Raw genomic sequence first — 24888 nt, forward strand, 5'->3', positions numbered from 1 at the left:
GTGTGCAGGGACCCCTGTGTCAATGTCAGGGGCCCCCATGGCCACATGTACACCCACCCCTAATTCTTCACCTATCATTCAGAAGGGAGGTACACAGGCCACAGCTGAGTTCCTAGAATCCAGGTGTTGACTATGGCCTAAACTTCAACTAATTTTCTCCCAAGAGAAGTCACTCAGTCATGTCCGACTCTTTGCAACCCCATGGACTGCACCCTACCAGGCTCCTCTGTCCATGGGATTTTCCAGTCAAGAGTACTGGAGTGGGTTGCCATTTCTTTCTCCCAGGTTTGATCTAAAAAATGAGTCACCGGTTATATAGCTGGGATGCCTTCTGCACCTGGGGGTTAGAAAGTGCTATGTCTTAGGGATATAGCTTCCTATCGCAAGGGAAAAAGTGGAGAAAAGAAGTCTAAAATGATCACGTTTATTTCAGAGAAAGTGAAAAAAGAGAAAGAGAATTAGCTTAAAACCTGGGAAATAAAATCATCTTTGTGACAATTCCCAAGGCAATTTAAATGAGAGAACCACCTCCAAGAGGGCCTCTCTGGAGTTTGGACCAAGGAGGGTGGTTACCATGGTAACCGGCCCCTCCTTCTGTACATAACCCCTCCCCCTATTCTTCATGAAGTCACCCCACCAGGCAGGTGGCTTTGGAGAGCCTGGGTTTCTGAGAAGAGACGGTCCAGCAGTCTCTACTGCCCAGCTGCAGGCTGTTTTCCTACCTGCCCCCAGTCGCTCACTCTTTTCCGCCCAGGCCCCCAGCATGGCCACCATGGGGTTTCCATTAGTCACGGTGGCCGGACCCCCAGGGGTCCGTCAGTTGAGTCCTTGGCACAGCCTTGGTTACATGACAGCCAGGCTGGGGAGAGGAGGACATCTCTGCGGTGGGGGTTCACCCTCCCGTCATCTGCTCTTCAGAAACCAGTCAGGCCACGTGAGAGACTCCCAATCAAGATGGAACAGGGGTGAGATTTTTTTTCAAGAAAACATCTATTTGCTTTTGCTGCCTACTTGAACAGAATTTGGTGTGGCTTGCTGGAGAATGAGTCTCCTTGGTTTTAAAACAGAGCCCCTTGGAATTGCAAGGCTCCTGGGAAGCACCCAATGCGAATTTCCTTTGGTGGGGGAAAGAGACCCCAACCCCACTTGGAGCCCCTCACGGTGTAACACTGCTTTATATACTAAAACTGCTTCACATTTTATTGAAGACAAACAACAGAAAAGTTCCTCTACTAAAAAAGATGGAAGCAATGAGATCATTTCTCCAAATGTTTAGTACCCTCAGGAAAATAAAAAGGCACCATTGCCTGCTTCTCTGACCCTTCACATCACGCTAAATTGTCTGATGGGCAACTGACTCCCAGCAGCTCAATGCCAGCCTCCCAGGGAGTGAGGCTCCTGGTGGGAGCTCTGCTTCAAAGTGGGCATCCCCCAGCCAGGACCACCTTCCTTTGATGTGGGTGTACATGCTGGTGGTTCAGAGATCCCCTGGGAAGGAACTCTCCCTGGAGGCCACATCCAGCACCAGCCTCAGTCTTTAAACCAAACAGGCTCCAAGGGAGAGAGATGGAGGTGAGCACACAGGGAGTGAATAATCCAGTTGGCCACCACGCCCAAGCCAACCTCCCTGGAGGCAGTGTTGAGACACACACCTGCCCACTTATGAAAGCTCGGAGCCAGTCAGGTCTAGCCAGCCTGTGCTTGCGCGCATGCTCAGTCGCTCAGTCATGTCCGGCTCTTTGCAACCCCGTGGACTGTAGCTCACCAGGCTCCTCTGTCCATGGGATTTCCTAGGCAAGAATACTGGAGTGGGTTGCCATGCCCTCCTCCAGGGGTTAGGGTTAGGGGATCTTCCTGACCCAGAGATTGAAACTGCATCTCCTGCATCTCCTGCATTGTGAGTGGTGGTCTCCTGGGAGATCTCAATAATAAGTATCCACCTTGGTGAAGGGGTCTCTGGCCTCCATACAAAAAAGAATGAGTAGATGGATGAGGACCACAAAGCTCAGAGCAGCTTCTGGGAGGGGAGAGGGTCTCTGAACATGAAAACGGCTCTGAATTGGCTTTACTGCCTCCTGGGCTGAAAGCAGGATGGAGAAGGGAGCATCAACATCAGGCACACACCTGGGCCTGTGCAGGGCCTGCCGGGCGCTCTGCATGTGGGGAACCGAGCCATCCTTGCAATGTTGCAGTGAGGAAGGTCTTAGGGTTCCCATTCTCATTCCTTTGCTTTAAGTGGCAAGGATTTAGGCTGAGGGAGAGCTGGGAGATTTACCTGTGGTCTTACAGCTAGCAGAGGGCAGAGCCAGGCTCACTCCAGCTCAGCCTGGCTCCCATGCCAGGGCCCATTCTGCTGCACCCCCTAATCCCTCCCTCTGCCTGCCCAAGCTTTCTTCTCGCAGCCCCCAGGGGGATAAGATAGCCAGGTGAGCCGCCAGAGGGGTGAGGAACTAGGAAGAGGTTGTACAGTAAACCCCACTATGACAGGTACAATACTAAGCACTGCACCCCTACAAGATGCTCAAAAAATAGTATTTAAATGGATGTATACTGTGCAAGTCCTATGCTGTACTAAGGACATCCATAGGCTTGGGTAAAGATGGCAAAACAAGGGGGTTTACTTTGGAATGATCCTTTTTATTAAGCAATAAAGTATAATCCATTGTAACACTTGATAGATTATGCTCCACGAGCCTGGAAATGCAAAAGGAAAGGGAGGCGATGAGTAGCATTTGGTGTTGCTGAGAGGTCGATCTCAGAGTTGGCCAAGTGAGAGAGGAGAGGACAGGGAACAGAAAGAGAAATAATGCTTAAAGATCTACTCTGAGTATCTCTGTCACCCTGGACTACTCTAGAGTGGGGGCCTGGTATTTTCACTCCGTCTTTATAGATAAGGGAAGTCAGGCTCAGCTCAGTTAGCTGACTTGTGTATGATGGCACAGTCAAAAATGGCAAGACAGCTGACTCCAGAGTCCCTGGATTTTAACGCCTTCAACAGGCTGAACCTTTCTCAAAGAGGGAGTACAAATTGGAGAGACTGTATCAGTTGGATTAGGTGGGGTTTTTTGCGAGTATAAATGTAAAGGATCATATGGAGGTCTTTGCAAGTAAACGTGATAAACACAATGACATTTCAATGAAGGCAGCAGTGAATGCTGACATGCTGGCCAGCAACACATCATCAATAGCTCAAGTCATGGTCCCGGAACATCAGAGACACATTTAGAAAGCACTTCTGGGAGGAAGCTCCTGCTTTCAAAAGAGACAGGCCAACAAACATATAATGTAGTCATTCACATCTCTGGTCACAGACAGAGAAACTGAGCCCCTAGGAGTGTATTCAATCTGCTTAAAATCACACAAATAGAAAATGGCAGAGCAGGGATTTGAACCCACGTCTTTCTGACTTTCAAGTTTGCATTGCTTTCCATGACCTTATTCTTGAGGTGACCAAGGATAGGTGAAGGAACTCTTAGAACCTCAGAATTTGGAAGAGAACATAAGCTTTCTCTAATTGTGGGTTCTCAAACTTACGTGATTAGACTCATGCTTGACCAGCTACATGGAAAGTTTATTAAAGCTACTGAGGAAGATAAAGAGACAGATTCACCCATCATCAGAGGGGCTGGTCCTTTAGGAGCAGAGGCAGGATTAGAGGTGAGCAGGAGACCAACGTAGAGCTCCAGGTCTGAGTCAGGCTGATCTCTTAACTCTGCCACTCCTAGCTGGGGTAAACTCCCAAATTTTCTGAATCTCAGTTTTTCCACCTGTAGAATGGCAGCATTCTGGCTTTGGATGGAGTGTGCACTTTGGGTCAAAAAGGCCTCGATTAGAGTCACATCTTTGCTAGTGATCTTGGCTAAATCCCTTGGGTCCTCATCTCTAAAACAGGCATCCTAAGAACCCCTTCTCATCTTGCTACAATGAAATGAGATGGAACCCTCAGCAGAGAGCCTGGCTCCTAATAAACGTTTCATAAACAACAACTGCTCTTACTCAAGGCTAAGTGCTCAGGGCTTAAGAGCTTGGGCGCTGGAGTGACCCTTCCAGAACTCATCAACTCCACCACTTACTGCCTGTGAGATGCTGAATAAGTTCCTTAACCCTCTGTGGCTTGTTTCACTCATTCTGCAAAATGGGGGTAATAAGATTATTGACCTTAGAGGATTACGGTGAAGATTAAATAACACATGCTTATCAATTGCCTAGCCTAGTCTGGCAGGTGGTGATCATTCCTTAAAGGCTACCCACTGTTACCTCCCTATCGGGTGAAACTTACTAAGAGTTGGCCAACAGCAGATAGGTCTACACCTACCTGAGTGAGGGAGGGAGCTCCCTGTCTGTGGCAGTGCTCAGGCTAAAGGACCATCTGTCCAGGGTGGGTGGAAGGGATTCCCACATGAGGTTAGTGGCGAGCCCTGCTGACCCGTAAGACCGATGTGTCCTGTGACTCTGACGTTCCAACTCTGTTTGAGTTAATAGAGAAGACACTGACCCATCAGACCAACAAATCAGAAGTGAAAAAATTAATTCCTGGCTTAGTTTTTAAAAATCAAAGCCCCTTTCCAGCCAAAGGTAATCACAGACTGATCCACAGTAAGGCAGAAGCATATTTCAATTGAAAAATGGCATCTTCCTAGCCGTTGCCATATGGAGCCAGGACACCAGGTGGCCCAGGGCTGAGACCAATCACAGGGTCCAATTGGAACTAAATAAAATGACCCCCTGGAGGAAGTGGCTCCAGTGAGGCCCACAAATCCCCATGACATGTCATTTTGGCTTGTCCCACGTCAGCCTGGGCCTCATGCTCTGCCTGACGCCTGAGGCTCTCTCCTTTCGCTCCGGTGGGACAAAGAGATGAGGGGCCTCAGCTGTGAGTACACCCCGAGTGTGAAGGGGGAGCCCCTGACACAGCAGAGGAGTCCTGGCCTCAGCCGGCTGCTGTAGAGAACCTCAGGGACAGCCAGTCCCCAAAGATGGACACACAGCTTTATCTATAGGAAAACCCTCACCTTGCTGAGCTTCAGCTCCATCCCAGGGCAGTATAGTCTCATTCAGCCTGTGTATCTCTCCTTCCCTGGATTCTGGTACAATCTATCTCTCCTACCATGGGAAAGCAGGTCACATTATCTGTATAAAAGGTGGAATAGTAGGCGCTGGATGATGGATATCTGTGGTGCTGCCAGGACCCTGTAATAGATAAGTGATAAGGACCTACTGCAGGGCTCCCTGATGGCTCAGCGGGGAAGGCATCCACCTGCCAATGCAGGAGATGCGGGCTCAATTCTAGGGTCAGGAAGATCGCCTGGAGAAGGAAATAGCAACCCACTCCAGTATTCTTGCTTGGAAAATCCCATGGACAGAGGAGCCTGGTGGGCTACAGTCCATGGGGTCACAAAGAGTCCGACGCGACTGAGTGACTTCACTTTCACTTTTCACTTTCATGCATTGGAGAAGGAAATGGCAACCCACTCCAGTGTTCTTGCCTGGAGAATCCCAGGGACGGGGGAGCCTGGTGGGCTGCCGTCCATGGGGTTGCACAGAGTCAGACACGACTGAAGCGACTTAGCAGTAGCCAGTATTCTCACCTGGAAAATCCCACGGACAGAGGAGCCAGTCCACAGGATCGCAAAGAGTCGGATACAACTGAGTGACTAAGCATGCATGCATGCAAGGACCTACTGCACAGCACAGGGATCTCTACTCAACACTCTGTAATTGCCTATATGGGAAAAGAATCTAAAGTAGCTACATTTAGAGTCTAAAGTAGCTATATCTATAACTGATTCAAGCTGCTGTACACCTAAAACAAATGTTGTAAATCAACTATATTCCAATAAAATTTAAAATAAGAGAAAGAGAAAAAAAACTTGGCTATGATTCCCTTGTCAGCCCCTGAAATCCAAAGCAGCAGTTGACAGCTCTTCCTCCACTGCTAGCTATGGGTGAAAGAGCCAGTCGTGTTTCTAACTTCCTCTAGCTGGTTCCTCCCCCCATCATTATCATGAGGGCTCGGTGGTTCAGCTGGGTCCCACTCTTTGTGACCCCGTGGACTGTAACCCATCAGGCTCCTCTGTCCATGGGATTTTCCAGGCAAGAATACTGGGGTGGGTTGCCATTTCCTCCTCCAGGGAACCTTCCTGATCTAGAGATCAAGCTTATGTCTCTTGAATCTCCTGCAATGACAGGTGGATTCTTTATCACTGTGCCATCAGGGAACCCCCTCCCCCTATCTTTATAATATAGTTTAGCATTTAGCAAAGAATAATCTGCCTTGTGCAAAAAAGGACAATCACTTGAGAAATAATGAATTGAACAAGTTAGCAAGTTTACTTCCTGTAGGGCTCCCCAGAATTGATGATAAACTAAAGTGCATTGGTATTCTTCAAGAAAGGGACTGGGGTGCAGTGAGCAGAAATACTGTAGAGCCTTTCCCAGGCTTTGTCTCAGAGGATCCTGAAGCAGGCACATTTTGGGAAACGCTGGCATTCCCGAACACTGGTTTGGGAAACCAAACCCTGAGCTCCAAAGCCTGATAGAGCCCTGTGGGATTGAATCCAGGTTCTGCAATTTACTAGATGTGTGACTTCCTTGAGGCTCTTTTTGCTTTAATTAATGGGAATGGTTATATTTATCCTACAGTATCGCCATGAGGATTCATAGTTAAATGTACCAATGTGTCTTGCAACCTAGGGAAATAATAAATGCTCAATAAATTCAATTTTTATTTCTGATACTATTATGATTTCATTGTGAAGAATGAACTAGACAAGGGTCCTTGGGCCCGCCTTTAGAAGGAGGGAGAAGAGAAGCTGGGAAGGCCTCCTGTAAGCAGTCTGGCTGGGGCCATTGGGAGATGCCCCAGGGATGGGTTGCCTCTGAAGGTGGGGGATGGCAGTCACTGCGGGAGAAGGGGACAAAGGAGGATGAGATGGTGGGTGGTATTACTGACTTGATGGACATGAGTGTGAGCAAGCTCCGGGAGTTGGTGATGGACAGGGAAGCGTGTGTGCTGCAGTCCATGGGGTCGCAAAGAGTTGGACAGGACAGAACTGAAACTGAACTGGGGGAGAAGAGGCAGGCTGAGGCCTCTGGCTCGGCAGCCTAACAAAGAAAGGGCTCTGGGGGCTCAGCCGGACCCTTCCTGGATAGTGTCTGGGAGCAGCCAATCGTGTTTACCCCCTCAGTTGCTGGGAACAATTGTCCCTCTCAGACAGCCTATTGTCTCTAGCAAAGCAGGCACATAACTCCCATTGGCACTGATGGGATTATGTGCTCCTATCGGGAGAGAAACAGAGCCCAGGCTTGGATAAGGGATGGGGGAGCAGTGGGTCCCCATCGGCGACCTATCTCAAGGCAGCCGTTCGTTTGATTATCAGCTGGACACAGTGAGGCCTCTTTCAAGAGAACTATTCAACCCTGAGCATTTGTAGCCTGGCTGCCTCGTGATAACTTTTCAGGGAGTAGACTGATTGCATCAGATTTGGGATGCGATGAAAAGGCTTCAAAATGCCCATGACATTAGATCTTGAATCAAAATGGCAGCTGATAATGGCTTTCCAAATGGCTATGTTGTCTCAGTCGTCTTCAATCTTCTTGTTCCCATCCCCACAAAAGAAGGTTGAAAAGACACGGGCTCCTTGTTAAACTGATCATCTAAAAGTTGTCATGAACAATATTTACTCTATGTTAATAAGAAGCATAAAATAGCATACATTTCATAAGATTAAATAAAATTAGGATTAAGTACAATTTGAATAAAACCCCTTGGTGTGACTTAAAAATAATGAATGGAATAAAGTACATCAAATCAGAAAGAGATCACACATAAATTTTATCCATGGGTTTTTACCAATATAGCTTGAAAAAAAAATGTTGTTTAGTCACTAAGTCATGTCTGACTCTTGCGATTCCATGGACTATAAGCTCCTCTGTCCATGCGATTTCCCAGGCAAGAATACTGGATGGGGTTGCCATTTCCTTCTCCAAGGGATCTTTTCAACCCAGGGATTGAACCTACGCCTCCTGCATTGGCAAACGTATTCTTAACTACTGAGCCACTTGGGAAACCCCTTGGAAAAAAACGGTAGTCCTGAAAAATATTCTAAGCACCTTGAGAAGATCAACATCATCAACCTATGCAGCTCTGTCTGTTTTGGATTCGGAGCATCCCAACACAAGCCCTGTGCTTCGCTTAGTCACTCAGTTGTGTCTGACTCTTTGCAACCCCATGGACTATAGTCTACTAGGTTCCCCTGTCCATGGGGATTCTCCAGGGAGGAATAGTGAAGTGGTTTGCCATGCCCTCCCCCAGGGGATCTTCCTGACCCAAGGATTGAAACCAGGTCTCCCACATTGCAAGCAGATTCTCTGCCATCTAAGCCACCAGGGAAGCCCTGTGCCAACCTTTGTCTGTAACAGAAATATGCACAGTTTGGGAAAAGATAGGATCCCCTGTGGAGAAGGCAATGGCACCCCACTCCAGTACTCTTGCCTGGAAAACCCCATGGACGGAGGAGCCTCGTAGGCGGCAGTCCATGGGGTCGCACAGAGTCGGACATGACTGAGCGACTCACTTTCACTTTTCACTTTCATGCATTGGAGAAGGAAATGGCAACCCACTCCAGTGTTCTTGCCTGGAGAATCCTAGGGACGGGGAAGCCTGGTGGGCTGCTGTCTATGGTGGTCGCACAGAGTCAGACACGACTGAAGTGACTTAGCAGCTTAGCAGCAGCAGGATCCCCTGTGTATTTAAGGTACCTTAGTTATTAAAGGTGGCTTAGTCACTTAGTACCTTAGTCATTTAATCATTAAAGGTGGCTTACTTCAAATTAATATTTCAATTTATCCCTTTGACATTTGGATGGTTTAAAATCCCAGGGAAAATCATCCTAGTAAGATCTGATATAAGGGAGAGGTCTCCTTCTTATTAAATGGAAGAAGAGCCTTTGAACTTTCATTGGATAGATCTTTTGGGGCAGATCAATACTGGAAAGTTGTTGAAAAACAAATTGAGTGTCTAAAAATTGATTCCTTTCAAACTGTTCATGCATACATACCCCTGGGAAAATTTTCATGCACTCCTAGTTTAAAGACCATTGCTCTAACTGGTTTAATGAGATTCAGTTCACAGAATTTGGAGAAACCCATGACTCTGCAGAGTAAAAGCTGCCTGGGCATCACAGAGCTATTTAAAGATTTCGGGGAGGGGAAGCAATGGAAAATGACACCGGGTTCTTGCACTACAATTTTTACTCACACACTTAGCAAACAGTAATTAAGCACCTACTACATCCTAGGCACTATTCTAGATATTGGGAATTTTGTGTCAAATGAGACAAAGCTCCTGATTTAGTGGCCCTCATGACCAACCTAGACAGCATATTAAAAAGTAGAGACATTATTTTGCCAACAAAGGTCCATCTGCTCAGAGCTATGGTTTTTCCAGTGGTCATGTGTGGATGTGAGAGTTGCACAATAAGGAAGGCTGAGGGCTGAAGAATTGATGTTTTTGAACTGTGGTGTTGGAGAAGACTCTTGAGAGTCCCTTGTACTGCAAGGAGATCCAACCAGTCCATCCTAAAGGAGATCAGTCCTGCATAGTCATTGGAAGGACTGATACTGAGGCTGAAACTCCAATACTTTGGCCACCTGATGCAAAGAACTAACTCATTGGAAAAGACCCTGTTGCTGAGAAAGATTGAAGGCGGGAGGAGAAGGGGATGACAGAGGATGAGATGGTTGGATGGCATTATCAACTCTATGGACATGAGCTTGAGTAACTCCAGGAGTTGGTGATGGACAGGGAAGCCTGGTGTGCTGGGGTTGCAAAGAGTCAGACATGACTGAACGACTGAACTGAACTGAATTTCTAGTAAAAATAAAAATTTTAAAGATAAACAATGTCAATGTCTTGGTTGTTATACTGCACTACAGTTTTGAAAGATATTACCACGGGGGAAACTGGATGAAGAGTACGAAGGATCCCCCGGCATTATTACTTATGTAAATCTACAATTACTCTTAAATTAAAATGGTGGTGAAGAATCCACCTGCCGATGCAGGAGACACGGGTTTGACCTCCTATCTGGGAAGATCCCACATGCCTTGGAGCAACTAAGCCTGTGTACCACAACTATTGAGCTTGTGCTCTAGAACCATGAAGGAGCCACAGCTGCTGAACACATGCGATGCACTACTGAAGCCCGCACACCCTAGAGAAGCCACCACAGTGAGAAGCCCAAGCAGCACACTGGAGAGTGGCTGCTCATCACCACAACTAGAGAAAAGCCTGCACAGCAGCGAAGACCCAGCACAGCCAAAAAAATAAGCAAGTTTTTTTAAAAAAAGAAAAGAAACACAACATTGTAAAGCATTTATACGCCAATAAAATGAATTAAAGGGTTAATTTTTAAAAGATACGTAAATAAGTAAAATACAAACTTACATAGACCACGGCATAAAAACACAAAAAGATGAGGCGTAATTTGCAAACAAAACAGAGGGATGTATAAGAATATGACCAGAGACCTTCCAAATTTGATTGGTCAGGGGATGCCTCTCGGAAGAGATCATGATGCAGCTGAATGATGACGACAGCCTTCTGAACGGGCCAGGCCGCTCTAGAGATGTCACAGCTTGGCCAGGTTATTGGACCTCATCACAGCCCTTCCAGTGTCAATGGTATTTAAAGATACGGGAACAAAAAGCAAACTGAGAGACTCTACTGGTCTGAGCTGCTTTCTATGTGGCATTTGCTCGTCACACCTAGAGCACAGGTGTTGCAGAAGGTGCAGTGGGCAAGGGACCCAGGGCTGGGTCCTGGCCCTCCTGCTCTCTGCAGCCTTGTTACCATGGCACACTGCTCATTCCTCTAGAACTCAGGTGCTTTCCCTACAAAATGTGATCTCTAGACCAATTTCTCCATATACATTTCACCTATCTATCTTCACAACAACCTACAAGGCAGGTTCATCTCATGGATATAGAAACTGAAGCTTAGAAAGATTAAATAACTCAGATCACATAGAAAGCGGCAGAGCCAGGACTTGAACCCAGGACTGCTTGACTTGAAAGGACACTTGGACTAGATCTGATATACCTGTGAGCTTATGTCCAGAACTAGGAAAAGTCATTCTGGAAATGGACAGTAAGGTGATCATATCCACAATGCATTCAGAGCAGGAGGAAAAGACAAAGCCCATTTGGTGGCTGTTGACCAAAGACCAACAAAGAGTTGGACATGACCTATCAACTGATCAACAACAACAGCAACAGGATAATAGGCAGGACGTGATGTGCCGTTGTTGTTTTGATTTGTATTTCTCTGATGGTTACTGATTTTGCTCCTCTGGATTTCTTCAACACAAATGAGAAGTTACCAGACTCAAAGGGACGCTTTTTGTAATCTCCTTCCCACTATGGGCCTAACAAATGGAAAGTCATTGACTCCTAAACAAGTTGAATTTTTGAAAGGTAATTAATGTCTCTATTTTATACTGGTGGTTGTTGTTCAGTCGCTCAGTCCTGTCCAACTGTTCACAACCCCGTGGACTGCAACACACCAGGCTTCCCTGTCTATCACCAATGTCCAGAGCTTCCTCAAACTCATGTCCATTGAGTTGGTGATGCCATCCAACCATCTCATCCTCTGTTTTCTCCTTCTCCTCCTGCCTTCAATCTTTCCCAGCATCAGGGTCTTTTCCAATGAGTTGGCTCTTCGCATCAGGTGGCCAAAGTATTGGAGCTTCAGATTCAGCATCAGTCCTTCCAATGAATATTCAGCGTTGATTGCCTTTAGGATTGCCTTCAGGATTGCCTTCATAATATAAAAATATTATGTATTTTTAAATTGACTATTTTATATTAATCAAAGTCATATATTATTGCCAATCCAAACCCTTGCTCTCCAGGAAATAACTAGTTTCCATGCTGGCCAAATATAATTCTTGCGGAAAGCAAAGATGCTTGTATCCAAGTTCACGTCCCTGAGGTCTGACTAGGATGAAGTAGAAGGTACACACGGGGCTTTAGGGAATGCTAATAATGGCTCCCAATCTCCATTATTATCTCCTGAAGCCCAAGAACACCAACCTGAGAATATGGAACCACAGCTCCTAGAATTCCAGTTCAGGGTCAAGGCTAGGGACTATATCTGGATTCCACCACTAATCGGGTATAAGACTTGGGACAAGTCACTTAACATCTCTATATCTATTTATGAGGAGTAGCATTGACCTTGGAAGGTTCGTGAGGATTAGTAGACGATGCTGAACAAATATCAAATTCCATCTTGTTTCCCAAATGTGATGGATATTGTCACGTCCTGGGAATCTTGTAAAAATGCAGTTCTAATTTGTATGTGTGAACTGAGGCCTAAAATTTGCATTTATAACTTAAACCCAAGTGAGCTGATGCCACTGATCCCTGCACCACAGTTTGAATAGCAAGGGCTTAACACACCCTCCAGAGGGGGCCTCAAACAAAAAGGCAGTGGGCCTCAAGCTGGTATGCCTTGGTTGTAATCCAGAGAGTGCAGTCAACAGAGAGAGGCTTTTGAAATTGGACAGACATTTACCTGAATACCAGCTGGGTCTCTTTCTAGCTGGTGGATTGACAGAAGCTGGTTAATTTCACTGACTTGCTCTTCTCTTCCAGAGATGGGAGACCAAACTGCCTACACCTCACTAGCTGGCTTGGAATATTAACAGGTACCAGGCACGTAAAGCACCTCTCATAGAATTTAGCACATAATAACTGCTCAATAAACGTTAGTCTCTATTGACTCCCTAAGCTTTAATGACCTGAATTTGTGACTATAATCAAGTTACTTAATCTTTCTGAGCCTGGGGTGAAGTCTGTGGGCTAACCCATCAGCTTTTCCACTTCTATTTTCCCAATTATGGTTCCAGGTATTAATACGTGTGTAGTCACTGCCTCGGGCTTGTCTGCCTAATTTGAGGGGCTTCCTCAAAAGGTCTGCCCCTCAGGGGTCCCGTAATCTTGACCTTAGGAGATGCGTATACTGTGCGCTTGCTGGGATCTCAGGTGAGCAGGAAGAAGACTGATCCCCATGGTACTGGGAATTAACTGAGAATTCTAATTCTTAACCCCCCACATCAGGCCTGGTTAGCCCCACGTCACCCAAAATGTCAACAGAGAGAGGAATCTGACTCAGGAATCATTAGATTCTGTGATCAAAGGAGGTAGATGAAGCTGTTAATATATAATTTATTAATAAGGGATAAAGAGAATACTAATTAGGGCAGAGCTCGTAAGAAGGCAAATTCCCAAAGTAAAACTTTAGAGAATGCTCAAATGATTACGATCTTAATTAAAAGTATATCACCCGATACAAAGGGCAAACCCTCCTCCTCACTGCGAGGGCTGTCTGCAACGCAGAGCCGGCTGTGTCTTCCAGGGGTGCTGAGAGCTGCTGAGGGAACCGGGTCAGGCTGAGCCATACTGCCTCCCTAGCCCACATGACTGTCGGTCTTGGCGGCTCCTCCTCTAGCCCCTGCGCCCTTGCTTGGAGGAGCAAAGTATGGCCATGTTTCCCACCACAGCACATGCCCCAGATCCTGGGACCCGTGCCCCCTGACTCGCTTTTCATTCTAACAGCCTCTGAACTGTCCTCCCGATTCCTTCTCATCTGCTTTTCCCAAGGCCACCACCAAGCTGCCCTCTACACCACTGCCCCAACGATCTTGCTAAAATGCTAATCTATCACATCCCTCATTTGTCTCAAAAACCTCCAATGGCTCCTTGTTCCCCATACCAGTAGGATCAGTGATGCTTCAGAGTACTTACTATGTGCCAAGCATTGTGCTAAGCCTGCAATCACATTCACAACAACCCAAAGAGACGATGTTTCATCGCATGGGACTCTAGGCCTCTCAGAGTTGGCCTCTACTCCATTAGCATCATCTCCAGATGCTTCAGATAGAGCCCTGGTGCTCCTGCAGTGAGCACCAAGTTTGTGCCGTGCTCCTTCCCCGTCCGCTGGGCTCATCCCTAATCCCCTAGATGTTCATGCCTCTAGAGATGCTGTGCACTCCATCTTTGCTCTAGGCACCTGCCGGAGTCCTTTCCTCACCTGCTCCCTTTCTGTGCTTCCCTACTTCCCCATCCTCACCTCCTCCTTTGGTCTCCCTCCATGAGGCACCGAATTCACAGGAGTCAGGGGCCATGCTATTTACCTTGGCATCCTCAGCCCCAGCACAGCAACTGGCACAGCTGTTCACCAAAGTCACTCACCAACCATTAGCCACGTACCAAAGCTGGTACTGCAGACACAGCAGGGAACATGGGTTCACAGGAGCTGGACATGACTGAGCACACACACACCTGGGCTTGGGAGGCTGACACTAGCGTTAATGGGTAGCAGCCTCAGATGCTGCTAAACACCCTGCAAGGCATAGACAGTTTCCCATCACGGACATTCATCTGGTCAAAATGCCAATACTGCTGAGGTTGTGAAACCCTGGTCTACACTATAATCCTACTGAAATGTTGATAGCAATTGACCGGTCAACTCCATGATTAGGCCTTGGCCAAGAGCCAACTCTGTCCCATCACTCAGACCCACTCAAATCCACCATTTTCCTCCCACTTTCTGCTCAGGAAACTTCCTCCTGATACCAGAGAAGGCTGAGCAGCTTTCTCCAGCCCCTCCTGAGTCACAGGAGGCCCATTCAGCACCAGTTTTTGTGATTCTTGGATGCTCACCCTTGACTTGCAAACATGTGGTTCAAGAGAACACTGGATGCCCAGTCCACAGGGTTGGGTGTGAGTTACCTCTACACTCAACATCAGTTGCCCCTCTTTCTAGTGATCTTTCAGGAGCCACTCTATTTCCATGAGCACGTGGGAGCTACTGAGACATATCACATTTCCCGTTTATGTGGGGCAACACCCTGAATGACCTTTGTCATATTATGTGGAAGGGTGGCCCTTGGTCTCTGGTGATGATGCCACTATGAACCACACATCAATCCCAGCAGGGAGTCAATGGTGGAATCCAGTGCCCTTGGCCTTAAACACCCTGCTTTGCAGTCTGGCTCCACCACTGAGAATGGCCTGTCCTGTTTTTGGTCTCAGAGGCCTCATTTTGTAAAATGGGAATAATAGTACAAACGTGGTTGTTTATATTGATTAATGATTACATAAATCACCCTGTAGATGTTCAAAGTAGTACAGTCAGTATTATTGTTATCATAATCCCTGAGTTAGAAGAGGGCCTAAAGATTACCCTGTTGACACTCTTAATTTTATAGATGCAGAAACTGTGGCCCAGAGAAAGAAGAGAATGGTCTGTTTTCTGGGTCTTGAAGGGAGTAGCTGTTTAGTCGCTCAGTCATGTCAGACTCTTGTGACCCCATGGACTCCAGGACACCAGGTCTCCCTGTCCATCACCAACTCTTGGAGCTTGCTCAAACTCATGTCCATCCGGTCGGTGATGCCATCTAACCATCTCATCCTCTGTCGTCCCCTTCTCCTCCTGCCTTCAATCTTTCCCAGCATCAGGCTCTTTTCTAATGAGTTAGCTTCTCGCATCAGGTGTCTAAAATACTGGAGTTTCAGCTTCAGCATCAGTCCTTCCAAAGAATATTCAGGATTGATTTCCTTTAGGATTGACTGGTTTGATCTTCTTACAGTCCAAGGGACTCTCAAGGGTCTTCTGTCTTCTCCATAGTTTGAAAGGATCAGTTTTTCAGTGCTCAGCCTCCTTTATGGACCAACTCTCACATCCATACATGACTACTAGAAAAACCATAGCTTTGACTATACAGACCTTTATTGGCAAAGTGATGTAACAGTCATTATATGCACATATTACTGATGAAGAAACTGAGTTCAGATTTGAACCCAGATGAGCCCAAAGGTTTGGCCCTTTTGAACAACACCATGTAGCAGTGCCAGCTGCTGTGCTTGCAATGCCAGCCAGCCAGCCCTGAATTCTGAATCCTCAGACTGAAGCCCCACAGGGAGGCACCATCATGGCAGCTGCCTCTGAAAAAGAACTTTAACTTCCTGACATTGCTTCTGTCTGGAACTGGGTGGTGAGCGTCCCTGCTTTGCTGTCCAAGAGCTCAGTCCTTATGTTGCCCTTTCTCCTCTCTCTCTCTATCACTGCCATGGTGATCAACTCTCACCACCTTTACTATACTGACCATATCTCATTGATTTTAAAACACACATTTGAATATCTCTTTAGGTGGGAGTGTATCCTAATTTAATTAGGACACACTAAGAAACTAAGATAGCATTCTTTCTTAGCAGTACATAAAAAAAATGATGTTCCTACAGTCAATGCCATCTTCTATTTGATGAAATATGATACGTTTTTAGCAGAGAACACCCCTTGAATTCCATGCTCATAAATCACAATGGCTTTTCAACATCTCTCCTTGGATGGGGAACAAACATCTCAAACACAAATAATAAAATTGAATTCCTGACCTTCCCATCTTCTCCATCTCAGCAACTGGTAATTCCATCTCTCCAGCTGTTCAGGTGGAAATCTTGACATCACCCTTGATTCCTTGATTTCTTTCCCAATCTACACCCAATCTATCAACCAGTTTTGCTGACTGGCATCAAAGGGAATGAAAACATCCCCTGCTGACCCACTACCACCATCCTGATCCAAGGCACCCTTGTATTTTACCTGGATTATTGCCATCACTTCTTCACTGGTCCCCTGCTGCTCTGCCCACCTACACGCTCCACTCAGAGGGGGCCAGGGTCCAAACAGACCCTCTTGTCTTTAATAATTTATAGCCAAAAATACATATTTCTTTCTTTCTATGTTTATGGTCTGTTTCCTCCACCAGAATGTGAGCCCCATGAAGGCAAGGGCTTTGTCTCCCCCATTTAGAGCTAATCCCTATCTTCTAGAACAGTGCCTGGCATAGAATAGGTGTTCCATAAATACTTGTTGAATGAATTGTGTCCCACAGGACGATGCTTTTGAAGGAGCACCGAAGTGAGGCAAAGTGTAGTCGCTTAGTCATGTCTGACTCTTTGCAACCCCAGGGACCGTAGCCTACCAGGCTCATCTCTCCATGGAATTCTCTAGGAAAGAATACTGGAGTGGATTGCCATTCCCTTCTCCAAGGGGATCTTCCCTACCCAGGGATTGAACCTGGGTCTCCCACATTGCAGGCAGATTCTTTACTGTTTGAGTACGGTAACTTCAGGTCAGGCAAAGCTGGGTCCAAACTGTGAATCCATTGCTTCATGGCTATGGGACTTGGGAGGTTCATTTAAACTCTCTGAGCCTGTTTCTCATCAGCATAATGGCAAAGATATAATAATAACCCTCCTTTCAGAGTTGTACATGTGTGTGTGTTAAGTTGCTTCAGTTATGTCCCATTCTGTGCGATCACATGGACTGTAGCCCGCAGGCTCCTCTGTCCATGGGATTCTCCAGACAAAAATACTGGAGTGGGTAGTCATTCCCTTCTCCAGAGGATCTTCCCAACCCAGGAACTGGACCTTCGTCTCTTATGTCTGCTGCATTGGCAGGCAGGTTCTTTACCACTAGCGCCACCTGGGAAGGCCTTCAGAGTTGTGAGGATTAACTGAGTTGATGTGCAGAAAGCTCCTGCATAGCAGCTGACCCATAGCAGAGCTGGGTGGCTGCTATTTATTACTATTGTCACGCCAACCTCTGGATTTGGCCATGGAGCTCTGGGTCTTGTCTCCAAACCACGGCTCATTTTAGTGAATGGGAGGTGCAGTCAGGGCAGAAGCACAGAGGCATGTGTGTACTGGGGGCAGGGCAGACCTGGATGCAAGTCCTGGCGATGTCGTATGTCAGCAGTGTGACCTCAATCAAGCCACCTAACCCCTCTGAGCTCTAGTGTTCTCGTGCATGAAGAGGACATAATGACCACATCTATTTCACACAACTTATATGAGCATTTCTGATGCATGCACACAGCACATGGGAAATTCAAAGCACATTTGCTAAGGTTAACTTGAGGTATTATCATATGACCAGCTTCTCCCCCAGACGCAGAGCACACTCCCTGGCTCCTGCCATCTGGGGAGCTGCGCTGAGCTTCGCCTCGGCCTGCCCTCCTGAAGCTACACACAGTGGAGGGAGCCAGCAACTACTTTCCTGAAGTTTCTGGGACCTCCAGAGAAGCAACTACACGGCTCCCAGCCCCACGCAGAGTCCCGCACCTGCCTCCTGGCCAGGCACTGGGACATTAACGTCAGGCCCTGGTCCTGCCTGGGACCTCCCCTGCCATTTCCAGGGGCCGCCCGGTGAGGGGATTTGAGAGTCTCCTGCTGCCACCAGGAGCGTGATTTAAGGGGACTGCTGATTTCTGCTGGGGAAGGGCAATGGGGAGCCTTTGAAGTTTCAGTTCTAAATATTCCCCATGACCTTCCAGCAATCTCCATGCCTTCAGCAAAGGAGGTAAATGGTAGAAAGCAGACTTCGTTTTCTCCTTTAAAGAATCACCACTGTTCCATTTTATTTTCCTAACTCCATTCATTCAGAAGTCACAACACTCATTCATACATAGTAAGATGCCTCCGATCATGTCACTAAGAGATTTAAAGAGGTTGCATATAGTGTGAGGAGCCTAGGACAATGGGTGGCTGTGTCCCACTCCCACACCCCAACCCAGGATCCCACACCACTGCCCTGGGGAGCCTCTGTACCTTTGTGTGGAATATCCAGTGGTGAGTAAGGCAGAAAAGGTTCCTGCACCCTTGGGGCTTACATTCTAGAAGGGTGAGATGGACCACAAAGGAGGACGCAAAGATAGCAGCCGAGTAATTTCCATTTAAGATTAGATTACAGAGGAAATGACGTGTTAGAGAGTTACCGAGGGGGTCCGAGGGGTGGGGGTGTGAGGCATGTCTTTGCTGCCACTTTAGATGTGGTGATCTGGGAGGACCTCTTTGAGGAGGTGACATTTTCCATATCCTTCACTCAAGTATATAATTCTTTGAAGTCAGGGAGCAATGTGTACCCCACAAAGTACCTGGTGTCCAGGAAGAACTAGGCCATCAGGCACCAGTGTTAGTAAAAGCAGTGAGATGTAGCTGTTTGCATATGGGAGCCTTTCTTTACCTTGTGACCGACTCAGTAACTTGAGCTCCCGCTTTCCAAGCTCTATTCCAAGGAACAGGCTACAGTGGGGTTTCTGTGGGACGCCAAGAAAATGAGAAAAGTAAGGACAATATTGGTAGTTTTCATATAAAAATCTAACGTATTTAGTTTAAGGGGCTACAATTTATTACAAGGGCTTCTCTGATAGCTCACTTGGTAAAGAGTCCATTTGAAATGCGGGAGACCTGGGTTCGATCCTTGGATTGGGAAGATCCCCTGAAGAAGGGAAAGGCTACCCACTCTAGTACTCTGGCCTGTAGAATTCTATACGATACAGTCCATGGGGTCGCAAAGACTCGGACACGATTGAGTGACTTTCACTCACTCACATTTATTCCAAGATTAGTTTCCTTCTTATTTTGTATGCGTTTGTGTGTACATGTGTGTGTATGCTAAAATGTCCTTTTCTTGATGAAATGATGGTCTAGGAGATGTTCATTTTTTAGGTTTCTTTTTTCTTCAATATCTTTACCCTGAAGATAGATTTCTGGTCATTCTTAAAACATATTTTTGGTCTGTAAGCTCCAAAGACCTGGGAACCACTGTTTTCATAGTTTTTCTTCTTGGCAGCCTAAAGGCTCGAGGGAACAGGCTTAGTTGTAGGAGGGAGATGGCAGGTTCTGCCCCAGTGCCTCTGTGCACTGGCCGGATTCCCTGGCTTAGGGCAGCGGTGGTGGGATGATGGGGTTTCAGTTGTCCGAAAGTCATACAATGCGTGTGAGAAATACAGTCATCTGTGGTCTCAGATGGGTGAGGGAAAAAAAAAAAAAAAAAAAGATGTGATCTTGGGCATTGTTCACTTAGCAGGGCTCCCAAAACTGAAAAATACTCATTATTGTTGCAGACTGCCAGAAAGCTGGGATGCAAGGACCAGAAGGTCATGAGAAGCGGCCACCAGGGCTGATACAAAAGGTCTTCCTGAAACCACCTTCTTTTGGGGGTTGAGGGGGGTGTCATGGTTGGGTTTTTATTCCCCTTTGAACCCTCTGGCCCTCTCCAGGGTTGGAAGATGTAATCAGGGTGAGGGAGAGGCACTGGGTCTATTATGTTTCCGTAATGCGATTATTCCTCTTCATGCTTGCTGCCATACCACAGAGCAGAGAGGTGGTTTGCTGTAACAGGGCTCCTGGGGAACTTCCCCCCTCACCTCTCATGTCCCCATCGTGTGTTAAGAGAAACAACTGCAGCCTGATTCCCAGGACTGGGGGAGGGAGGAGCGAGCTCTCTCCTTGTGACTTGGCTGCTCTGTCTGCATCCTCAGCCCCTCAGGGGGACTCAGGGAGCCTGTGAGATTCCCCGCTGTAGGGGTTCGGTGGGAGCCGGGCTCCGCCAATCAGGAGGAGCCTCTCCAGACAGCGAATCAGGAGCCTGGGAAAGAGTTCACTGGAGCCAAGACTCTCAGTCAGACAAAGAGATATCAGATACTTTACGCGGTGCAGAGAGAAACCGAGATGCAGATGTTCACAGTCAGTGTCGAATAAATTCAGGAGAGGGGGCTTGAGTATGGAAAGAGCTGCAGCGGGGACGGAGGGCGATAGCTTCAAGCATAGAGAACATGGTTTCAGTGCGCTGGAGAGCTTGACCTACATCCCCTGGCCCTTGGAGGCCCCTCAGGCTAGTGCCTGACAGAGGCCTGAGAAAGTTAACGCCAGGGAGTGTGTCTGCCAGCAGAGAGAGAGGAGAGAGACTGTTGCATGTAGAAAAAACCCACTGCTCCCTCCCCAGCACAGGCTAAGGGGACCTGAAGCTCAGGGACTTCTAGAGGGGCCGTGGCCATGGGGGACAAGTGGGGACAAAGAAGAGTGAGTGGGTCTTATTCCCAGGCTTTGTGGGTACAGCGATGGCCTTTTCCAGATGAGGACCCCTCTGAAGAGAGCAGGTGCAGAATGATGGACTTCAGCAGAAAGGAAGCTTCAGGCTTCCTACGGGGCCACCAAGCCAGTGGTGACCTCAGGCTTGATTGCAATCAGCAGGTGAGCCAGACACCTTCCTCCCCCCGTCCATGACTTCCCCCCTACCCCGACCCCCATAATGACTGGGTCTCTAAGAAAGTGTGAGGTCTGCTGCCTAATGGGCTTTCAGTGTCTACCCCCCACCGAGTGCAGAGCTGGCTGTGAGGGCAATTTACGAAGACTTTCCATTCCCACTGTCTCTTCTCCGGTCCTTGCCCAGCCCTGGAGCTGCTGTCGGTAAACCAAGGGCAAAGGAAGAACAGAGAAAGGAAAGCACAGTTCTACCTGCTGTCCAAGACAAGGCGAACCCTGAAGCTGGCCCTGGAAGTACATGGAAAAGATTTACCTCCGAATCAAAGGCAGGGTTGGACTTGACAAACACGACTGAGTGTTCTCATTATGGAACCAAGACTGTGCTTGGTGACTTCAGGCGACAAAATATATTACTATCAGTGAGTGGAAGAGTCATCAGAACTTTCTGAGCTTTCATTTGGGGACAGGAGAAAAATTTCAATGAGAGACAAAAATGAAATTACTCTGTTCATCCCTAGACTTATGCTTGAGGAAAGGATGCAGGAAACCAGGACCCAGGAGGAGTGTTCCACTTGTGTGGCAGAGGTGGCAGAAGCCACGCCAGTGCCCAGGGTGGCCACGGCCATGCTGCTAGTGGGAGCTGGCAGGACTGACGTGGTGGGACTGGGGCTGGTATGGCGTCCTCAGCCACAGGGCTCTGAGGCTCAGCTTTGGCAGGTACCAGGTGGGTCCTGGCCACCCTCCTGCCCGTTCCTAAGTCTCAGCCTGCAGCCTTCTCATGCACTGTACCCACTGTGTACCAGGTAATGTGCTCTGGGCTTCAAACACGATCATTCTTCTAATTCGGACATTATCCTTAAGAGGATTATTATACCCATTTTGCAGATGAGGAAAAGCTGTTCTCCCAAGGTCTCTTAGACAGCAGGTGACAGAGACAGGTGTGACTTCACATGCTCTTTTGAGCTGCCTCAAATCCTCTTCATTAATTCATTTCCTCATTGCAACAGAAAGTGCTTTCTGTTTCTTGCAATCGGGAACCCTGACCAATATGTCCTCTTTCCCTGGTCCTTTAAACCAGTAGGCAAAGCCAGCCTCAAGTCCTGCCCAGCATCCCTGGCATCTTCTTTACTTGTTTCCACCTAGAGACTCAGAATCTCATCTTGCTTCGGGTTGGAACATTTGGCCAGATAACTTGCCCTGGATCCCGTCTCATGCCCTTCTGGTCTCGGTGACCATGTTACACAATGATTATGAGAAAGAGCATGTGAAGTCACACCTGTCTCTGTCACATGTTGTCTAAGAGACCTTGGGAGAACAGCTTTTCCTCATCTGCAAAATGGGTACAATAATCCTCTTAAGGATAATGTCAGAATTAGAAGAATGATCATGTTTGAAGCCCAGAGCACATTACCTGGTACACAGTGGGTACTCAATGCATGTTAGCTAGCAGTGGTGGGGTGGCAGGGACGTAGTACTAGTTCGAAGTAGCTGTAGAGGCTGGACTCTCAAGTGAAAGAGGAATGAACTTCTGTTTTGTTTTAACCATTGGCTTTAGGCCCTCTTTGTTACACAAAGTAACAAAGTCTTATTTTAAGCCCTAATGGAGCATGTTAAATGAATATTCTGAATATTTAAATACCAGAAGAGTTACATTTATACTAAGGTAAGAATTATGTGCAAAATATATGCCCATGCATGCAAAATTTGGAAGGGTAAAGGATTATACAAGGTGAGGGGCGTATAGGAGAGATAGTTTTCGCATTGACATTTCCTCTTGTTATCTGTATATTTCAATAAAAAGTTGTCTCACAAGAGGAAAATAAGAAAATGTCCCTGAGATTGAATACATTTTGATCATGTTTTCGTATCAGAAGAGGGGCCTGTATGCCTGAATCCTCCTTCAGCTGCATGTCCTCTGAAAGAATTAAAAAAGAAAACAAAGACAGAAGGGACAGGTCTGCCTCAGTGAGACACTCTCTGCACAGAGCTGAGAAGTGAGGCTCCTTCAGGGAGCCTTCTTCATGTCGCGTCGCCCACCTGAGTGCCCCCAGCAGGGAGGCAGGGAACACGGTCATGTGGGACCAGTCCACAGGGACACTGAGACCTGGGCCTTCACTCCGAGACATTCGCCCCAGGGTATCCATCTCCTGCCTCCCCTGGTGACCAGCTGCCATGTAGCCTGAAGACTGGTTTTCTGAACCAAAGCTCCTCCTCACAGCACCCTTAGACAAATGTTAGTCAAACATCTGGGACTTCATGCCACTGAAACTTCCTAACACAGGGAGGGGAGGAAGGTTGCCTCCAGGGGTCTTGTCCATGGGGTAAGAAGGTACAGGCTTTTATACAATGCATGTTTCTCCTACCAGTATTAGTGGGAAGTAGACTCCTGATTCCACACCCCCATGTTCCAGAGAAAGGCCCACATCACAAAGGTCTCCCACCACGGGGACTCCTCAACCTCAGCTAACATTCTTCTCCAGCATGGCTCATTGTCAACACCTCTCAAAACAAGAGGCATGGTTTCCGCATGACTAACAACAGATCACAGGCCTCGCTTGCTCAGCCTGCACCCTTCTTCTGTTTCACTCGGCCTGACTGTTGACAGGCCGTGAAGGAAGCATATTCCATTTCTGCTAGAGTGGTTTGGGGTTGGTACTCGGCAGAGCCTGAATGTTTCTGATGATCTGAGACACGCTGTAGGGAAGAGATTCCACCTGAAAGATGAGCTCGCTGTGTGCCCTGGGCACTGCAGTTCTAGATAATAATCGTAGAACACGCAGAAGCCTTTAAGGCATTAACAGGAAGGGGCACAATCTCCTGGAGAAGTTGCTAGAGTTCAAGTGGCTTAAGAAAATTTGGGGGTGATGTGCTGGGGCTTCCCAATATGAAATTCAGATCTTTAAATAAAAAATTCCAGGATTAGAATGGAGGCTGGACATGTTCCCTGACCTTTCCAAGTGCTGGTTTCCAAGGCCTGGCCCTTTTAGGCCCAGCCCCCACCAGGCCAGGGCTGACATCAGCTCACCCACAGCCGGCAGCCCTGGGAGCTCTGACTTGCTGGATCAATGAAAACATCAACCTTGCCAGACACGTCTGCTCCACTCCAAGCCCGCCGTGGAACCAGGGGTTCAGGCTCACTGCCGGACCATCTGTCATTAGGTGCTGCTGTTAATTGCTGTGCTAATGAACAAGGTTTGGATTGGAGGCACGGAATGCATATGCAGATTTAGACACAGTTCCCAGATTCTGGGTCCTGTCTCCTAATAGCCTGGCAGTCTCTAGGATGCAGAGGTTGAGGTGGCCAAGTCACATCATGGGTCACACACAGTGCATAACCCAGCGGCAGGTTCTCCAAACTGCAAGTGTTGGGAATTTTTCAGATAGGCACTCCTTTATCCACTCATCTATCTTTCCACTCAGCCATCACTGACTTTGTGGTGGACACTGTGCCAGATGACAAGACTCTAGGGTTGACAGTGACTCAGTCCCTGCTGCCAGGGAATGACAGTCTAGCAGGGAGATAGATAGCTGGACAAAAACAGCAAATACATCATGGCAAGAGCTGGGACAGAGGTCAGCCTGGGGGCTGGGGAAACACAGAGGAGGGCTTGGAGTATCAAGGAAGACTTCCTGGAGGAGGAGAGAATCAGTTCAGTTCCATTCAGTTGCTCAGTTGTGTCTGACTCTTTGCAACCCCATTGATTGCACCACACCAGGCCTCCCTATCCATCACTAACTCCCAGAGTTTACTCAAACTCATGTCCATTGAGT

Source organism: Bos mutus, chromosome 29, assembly GCF_027580195.1.
Source record: "Bos mutus isolate GX-2022 chromosome 29, NWIPB_WYAK_1.1, whole genome shotgun sequence".
Taxonomy (NCBI): Eukaryota; Metazoa; Chordata; class Mammalia; order Artiodactyla; family Bovidae; genus Bos; species Bos mutus.